Source organism: Oncorhynchus clarkii, unplaced genomic scaffold (genome assembly GCF_045791955.1).
Source record: "Oncorhynchus clarkii lewisi isolate Uvic-CL-2024 unplaced genomic scaffold, UVic_Ocla_1.0 unplaced_contig_2034_pilon_pilon, whole genome shotgun sequence".
NCBI classification, from domain to species: domain Eukaryota; kingdom Metazoa; phylum Chordata; class Actinopteri; order Salmoniformes; family Salmonidae; genus Oncorhynchus; species Oncorhynchus clarkii.
The window spans coordinates 1-7,500 of NW_027260082.1; the positions used below are offsets into that span (position 1 = coordinate 1).

Consider the following 7,500-nt stretch of genomic DNA (forward strand, 5'->3'; position numbering starts at 1 on the left):
GCCTGGTACTGCGGTGCCTCAAAGCTCGCTGAGTTGAAAGCCGAAGGCCGGAGGGCGTAAAGGGCAGTTTCCTTTCCTTTTTAGGTAAAGTTTGGAATCTGCAGGTTTTCTTCGTGAGGAGATGGCCAACAATAATGGTGGAGCTGGGTCGGTCCCTAGGACTGGACTAAAAAATACGGTTCGTTTTGCTTGGAAGGAGGATGAGGGCCGGATGCCGAGGGACACCTTCGCAAGGACCGTGCTGATGGGTGCCCTAAAACTTCGAGTGCAAGAGGTGATGTGCCTACAAGGAAATGCGATGGAGGAGGCGTACGATGTGACCTTCCACACTGAAGTGATGTGCGATTCAACGATGGACCGAGCCAAGGCTGTGGCTGGGGAGAGGCCGCTGTCCTTCTTCAACGTGACGTGCCTAGCGAAAACGAACTTCAGGGTAATCAACGTACATATGTACAACCCTCATGTGTCGGATATCGCCATAAGGGAGTACCTGAGTCGTTTCTGCGAAGTAACATCGGGGGCAAGGTATGTAAAGGATTCCCTGGGGTTCTGGAATGGCAGACGTCAATTCCAGGTGCTCCTTAGGCCGGACCAGGGAGGTTTTGATGGCTTCCTCCACCCCCCGGCAAGTTTCTCGCTGGGTTCGGATAGAGGGATGCTCTTTTACACTCGCCAACCTCCGTACTGCAAAAAATGCAGAGAATATGGCCACGTTACAGCTGCCTGCAGTGCACAGAAGTGCCGTTTCTGCCAATCCGTGGACCATGAGGGCAAGAATTGCACAGCACCAAAGGAGTGCCATGGGTGTGGTAGCAGACAACACCTGTACAGGGAGTGCCCGGGGAGAAAAGGCTCATACGCGGCAGCAGCGGCCGGGGGAAGGATGACAGGGGGAAAAGGAATGGAGGAGAAGGGAAGAGCTGAATGTGGCCTAGGCCACAGTCAAGAAGATGAAGCGAGGGGAGAAAAGGATGAGCCACCACTGTCCTTGCCAGCGACACAAGTCGGGGGTCATGCTGATGTGGAAGAAAGGGCTTTGGCAGTATTGGGGGTGGAGACCCAGATGGCAGAGTGTAAATCACCCCAAAGCCAGCTGCCGGTAGAGGTTGAGGGAGCGATGGGTGAGATGGGCCCATCCCTTGATGCAGTCTTCATAGACGAGATGGCTTTTGGGGCCCTCGTGGGGGAGATGAGGGAGATGGTGGAGGAGCTCCAGGTCTCTCAGACGAGGACGGAGGAATGGAGGTCCGTCTCACCTTTACCGGTCACCCCAAGACAAAAGAGGGTAGCCTCTGCAGCCCAGAGGACCCTGGAGGGAACAGAGGTGCTTTCCGACTCTGGGGAAGCACGGAAGAAGAAGAAGAAGAAGAAGATCTCCATCGAGCTGGGAGAGGGCCAGAGCGGGTTGGGAGGGGAGGGGGAAATAGATAGTGCCGCTGAGGTGGTACCCCCGTCGTCGACGGGATCATCTTTCCCACTCGTCCAGATGGAAGTAGACCTGGAGACCAGTGTGCTGGTGAGGCCTGCTGGAGATGGGGTGTCTCAGGCTAGTTCCGGGACGCCGGGACCCCCCATCCCCAACCCCTTCCCCGCGTCTTGGGTTTCCCAGGAGGGGAGCGGTGGGGGCGGGGTGACCTCGGAGAGTGTGGGTCAAGAGCCCTCGTATGAGGGTATACAAGTGTTTGGGGGGTCGATCAGTGATGCCAAGGTGGACCCCATGTCATCACAAGACTCAGCTCTCCCGTTTCACACCATGGAGGGGATCCAGGCATCCCCGGGACTGTTTCTGCCATCAGGGGATGGGGTGTCTCAGGCTATTTCTGGGACGCCGGGACTCCCCAACCCCTTCCCCGCGTCTTGGATTTCTCAGGATTGGAATACGGGGAGGGGGAGAGTTGAGGGGGCCTCTGATGCTGCTGGAGTAGGATCCCTGTCCGAGGAGGAACCTTTTACACAGGACAGAGTAAGTCCATGATTTCTGCATAGGGCTGGGTTTTTTTCCATTATTTTGGGTAAATGGCAAACTTGAAAATAATGACGATGAATGTTCGCGGGCTAAGGGACCCTATAAAAAGAAGGGCCGTTTTTAGTTGTTTGTCCAACATAGGTTTTACATTTTGTTTCTTACAGGAGGTGCATTTGAGAGATGGGGGGGATGTGGAGCGTTTTAAAAAAGAGTGGTTGAAAGGGAAGTCAGTGTGGAGTGTGGGGGGAGTCCACTCAGCAGGGGTTGGGATTTTGTTTGGCACAAGGGAGGTGAAGGTGGAGGGAACACACGTAGCGATGCAGGGGAGGGTTTTGGGGGTAGACATAGCATTAGGGGATTATAGACTAAGGGTTATAGGGGTATACGGGCCACAGACGGTGCCAGAGAGAAGGGAGATGGTGGAGCTTCTGGCGCCCCTGTGTGCCACAAATAGGGTATTGGTAGTGGGAGGGGATTTTAATGTAGATTTAGGAGGGGTAGCAGATGGTAGTGCAGGGGCCATCACCGGACTTATGGCAAGCCATGGTCTGGTGGATGGTGGCCTTAACACTACTCCGGCGGTGGCAGGCCCCACGTGGCGTAATTCCAGGGGGGTTGTGCGGAGGCTGGACTACGTCTTTCTACCCAAATCCCTGGGGCTTTTGTCTGGGCGGTTGCTGCCTGTGTTTTTCTCGGATCACGACGGGGTTCTCTTTAGGGTCAAAGCGCCTGTCTGCCTTTTCGGTAGGGGGTACTGGAAGCTCAACCGGGATATCCTGGAGGAGCTAGATTTCGTCAACACTTTCTCTGTTTTTTTTCGGGGGCTTGAGGGTCTTCGACCTATGTGCGGAGGGGTGTTGGAGTGGTGGGAGATAGCCAAAGTCAGGATTAGGGTTTTTATTAGTGGGTTTTGTAACAGGAAGGTGAGAGAGGAGAGAAGGGAGGTGGAGCAGCTCCAACGTTTACTCGAGCTCGAGTACGAGGCAGGCAACCTCGGGAGCTCGATGGACATGGAGCGTGCAACCAGCCTCAAGGCTCAACTCAGGGAGGTGCATGAGCGGAAGGCCCGTGCTTTCCTGCAGCGTGCACACTCTGAGTTCATAGAGCAGAATGAGACCTGCTCCGCAGTGTTTTTAAATCAGTTAGGGAAAAGCAGGAAAGACAGGTTTTTTATGGGGTGAGGGATGGACAGGGTAGGATAGTCAGGGAGCCGGAGCAGATGGTCAGGGTGGCAACTGACCATTTCCGGGTTTTTTTCCAGGAGAGGGTAGTAGAGGAAGAGCAGGGCACCGTGTTCTTAGAACATTTGTCCCGGCGGGTGCCGGAGGACATTAGAAAGGCGATGGAGGCCCCGATAACACTAGAGGAGGTGGAGAACGCCCTCAAGAGGATGGGGAAAGGGAAGGTGCCTGGGATGGATGGACTGCCGGCTGAGTTTTACCTCAAATTTTGGGGGATGCTTGGACCGGTGGTCCTAGAAGTCCTGACGGCCGTTCTCGAGACTGGAGTCCCGGGCAGGTCAATGGCTGTAGGCGTGCTATCCCTCCTCTACAAGAAGGGAGACACCGCCGACCTCAGCAATTGGCGGCCGTTGACCATGCTGTGCGTAGATTATAAGATACTAGCTAAGGTCATGGCAGACCGTTTGCGCACAGCCCTTCCCTACGTTGTCCATGAGGATCAAACGTGTGGGGTGGAAGGCCGTTCCATTAGGTGGAACCTCCAATTGATCAGGGACTCCATCGCCTGGGTTGAGGATAGAGGTCTACCTCTGATGGTAGCGGCGCTTGATCAGGCCAAGGCTTTTGATCGCGTCAGTAGGGTTTTTCTTTTCAGAGTGTTAGGTAGGTTAGGGTTTAGTGATCGCTTTATAAAGTGGATCAAGATTTTGTATGTGGGAGCGGGGTGCCGGGTGAGCATAAACAGCCATCTGGGTGACGTGTTTGGCCTCTCCTCAGGGGTCAGGCAGGGATGCCCGCTCTCGGCACTCCTTTTCGTGCTCTACATGGAGCCCCTGGCGGCTGCCATTAGGGCTGACGCAGGGGTGGAGGGATTGCTGGTACCTGGGAGCGGCGGTTTGCGTGTTAAGGTGACACAGTACGCCGATGACACCACCTTGCTTTTGTGCAAGGACTCGTGCCTGCTAAGGTCTCTGGCCATAATTGGAGACTTTACCCGCGCGTCGGGAGCGGTCCTTAACCTCGCCAAGTCGTCTGTTAAGTATTTCGGCAGATGGCAGGGCAGGACGGACGTGCCCGGAGGGCTCTCTCTCTGTATTGGGGCCCTGAGGATTCTTGGGGTCCACTTTGAGACCTCCGGCTCCGCGACACTGAACTGGAACATGAGGGTTGCTGTGGTTCAGAGGAAGCTGGCAATGTGGAAGGCCAGATCCTTGTCTTTCGTGGGCAAGGTCCTGGTCCTTAAGGTGGATGTACTGCCTTCCCTTCTGTATTTGGCATACATCTATCCATTGCCAGCGAGCATGAGGAGGGGGCTAGTAAGACTTGTGTTTCAGTTTATGTGGGGGGGCAGGTACGAGTATGTCGCCAGGGCTCGCATGATCTCAACCATCGGGGAAGGTGGAAGGGGAGTTCCACATTTCCCACTCAAGCTGGACTCGATTTTTGTTTCATTTTTGTTGAATGAGCTCGCTAATCCGGTGATTCATCCCTCCGGTTACTTCCTGCGGGTGTTCTTCTCGTACCAGGCGAGAAGCGTAATGGTGTGGTCCAACACGGGTCCTCGGGCTGAACAGCTGCCGTGGCACTTCAGCCATGCGGCGAAGTGGCTGCGAGCGCATCCCGAGGTTGAAGTCGCCCGAGTAGGCTTGGACCACAGACGCCTGTACGAGGAGGTTAGACGGAGCGTTAGTGCGGCCCCTGTGGTGGGTACTCCTGCTGTGGTCTGGGAGAACATACAGGTGCGGGGCTTGGACAATCGCCTCAAGGATCTAAACTGGTTAAGTCTCCACAAGTGCTTGCCGGTACGATCCATTATGTACCGGCATAGCTTGGCACGATCTCCTCAGTGTCCGAGACCAACTTGCGTTGGGGAGGAGACGATACGCCACATGTACTGGGACTGTGCTTTCGCTGGAGTAGTGTGGGCAAGGGCACAGTCTTTACTAAGTAGAGTTAAGGGGGATTTTGTTTTAACATGGGCTAGGGTAGAGAGAGGGATAGGGAGAGCAGGAGGGGTAAGGAGGGACCGTTTTTTGTTGTGGCTGATCATCAGCCTTTTAAAACAAGGGCTGTGGGATGCCAGGCAAAGCTTGGTTAAGTCGGGGGCAAACTGTGGAGTGGAGGGAATAATGAGGAGAGTGGAGGGAGAATTGAGGGGGAGGATAAGGAGGGAGGAGAGGAAGTGGGGCCACCATGCCGCCCTAGAGCGGTGGAAAGGGGGGCTAGGGCTGATCAGTTAGATCTGTTCTAGAAGGTAGGTTTGTGGGATTTGAAGTCTGATGTATTGTGGTTTTTGTTCACTGCGGTCCCCTGCAAAAGAAAAGGGGTCAGGCGCAGGTTGAGCACCAATTCCCTGTATTTATGTTTCCATGTACCATAAATTGAGATGGGGGAAATGTCAGTCGATTAGAAAATGGAATTGACGTGATGATTTTTCAACTGTTAAATAGATTGTGGTGCATGTTTTGATGGGGTGGTACAACATTTTGAAAACCAGTGTTTTTTGTTGGAAAAATGTTCTGTATGGGATTGTTATAATTGTGTGAATTGCTCACAGTTTAGATATATGAAAGGAAGAATAAAAATTTTGAATCATCATCTGTTCTTATCAGTTTAATATCTGATACGTCCCCCATCGGGGGACTACATATTAAATGGATTTTTCGAACAGGGAGTCGGAAATGGGGCTTGCTCCGTCCGCTCCACGCATCGACCCGGTATTGCAGTACCTCCGGGAACGGTGCAACACTTTTCTTCCGTTGTCAAGGAAAAATGCAAATTCACAAAGCTCTGTAAACAGCTGGCTAGCTAGCTAGCTGGCTAGCTAGCAGAAGAAGAGAAGGAAAGAAACATTCAAACTGAAAGAAAGGCGAAGCGCTCTTCAATGGGGTCCCCCGTTTCCCGCCATTTTACTTAAAAAAAAAAAAAAAAAAAAAAAAAAAAGAATTGGGGCCAGGATTGTGTGTGTGTGTGTCTCTCTCTCTCTCTCTCTCTCTCTCTCTCTCTCTCTCTCTCTCTCTCTCTCTCTCTCTCTCTCTCTCTCTCGCTCTCTCTCTCTCTCTCTCTCTCTCTCTCTCTCTCGCTCTCTCTCTCTCTCTGTCTCTCTGTGCCTCTGTGTCTGTGACCTTCTTTTTATCCACAGACAGCCCTCGAAAACTTGGAAGAGTGGGTTCCGGGAGCACCCGCGGGAACCCTGCCTAGAGTGCACAGAGTGTGTCTCGGGCCCCGACCTCTTGACTTCCATATGACTCTGGTTTCTCTTCATTACGCACAAGCCTTTCGCCTTTTACTAAAGACTTCCGTGGAGAGGAACACTTACGAGTTCAACGTATTTTTGGAGCGGCTTTGCTTCTTGCAGAGCCCGGTATCTTGTTTCAAGGGAAATTGACAGAGATGGGCCAGGATAGTGACTTAAAGACGCATTAGCGACTTTTTCCAAAAAACACCTGCCTGTTTGTTGCCAGGGAAACGGTGGTTGGTTGGTTGGTTGGTTGGTTGAGTGGGGGTTGGAGGGAGAGAGGAGCTGGCTTTTGCCAACCCACCCGCTGAGGTCTGTCGAGACCCCCGGGGGTCCGGCGGTTTCAGGGTTCCATTTGTGGGTTATCGCTTCTCGGCCTTTTGGCTCAGATCAAGCTTGGTACCGAGGTGCCCCAGAGCTCGCTGAGTCAAAAGGTCGGAGATAGGAGGGCGATAAGGTAGGTTTGGTTTAGTGTCTTTATTGGAAGGGCGTTGTGTTTTCTTGGAGGCTTCCTTGTTTGGAGAGCTGTTTTTTCTTCGGGTTTGGCGTAAATATCCATTTTTTGAAATGGAGCGTCCAAATAGGTCGGTACCAGGAATAGGGTTGGCAAACTCAGTTAGGTTTGCTTGGCGGGATAAAGAAGTGGAGCCAATTGGAAGAGAGAATTTTGGGAGGACCATTTTGATGGGGATATTAAAACTGGAAGTTAAAGACGTTTTATGTTTCCAAGATAATCCGGTGGAACGGGCTTTTGATGTGACCTTGCATAGTGAAGGGAAACATCAGGAAATATTGAAAAAAGCTAAGGAAGAGAATAAGACAAGGCCTTTATGCCAATATGAAGTCACTAACTTGGCGAAGAATAGTTTTCGTGTGGTTACAGTGACTATGTATAATCCCCATGTAACGGACAATGAGGTGAGGGCCTTGCTGGGGAGATATATGGACAATGTCTCCTCAGCGAGGCTCCTAAGAGACTCCCTGGGATTCTGGACAGGGAGGAGGGGTTTCCAGGCCCTTCTAAGGGAAGACCCAGAGGGTTTTGACGGTTACCTACATCCCCCAGCGATGTTCTCCCTGGGGGCTGACAGGGGGACGTTAAATTATGCCCGTCA

General features: G+C 52.7%; 1 non-coding gene and 1 pseudogene across 1 annotated transcript; both read left to right on the forward strand.

The window, feature by feature from the left end:
• Positions 1-5,729: 5,729 nt before the first annotated feature.
• Positions 5,730-5,898, forward strand: LOC139401077 (U2 spliceosomal RNA; annotated as a pseudogene).
• A 494-nt stretch (positions 5,899-6,392) lies between these two features.
• Positions 6,393-6,509, forward strand: LOC139401080 (U5 spliceosomal RNA). The gene has a single exon (XR_011632848.1). It is a non-coding gene; the product is annotated as a U5 spliceosomal RNA (small nuclear RNA).
• Positions 6,510-7,500: the final 991 nt, after the last annotated feature.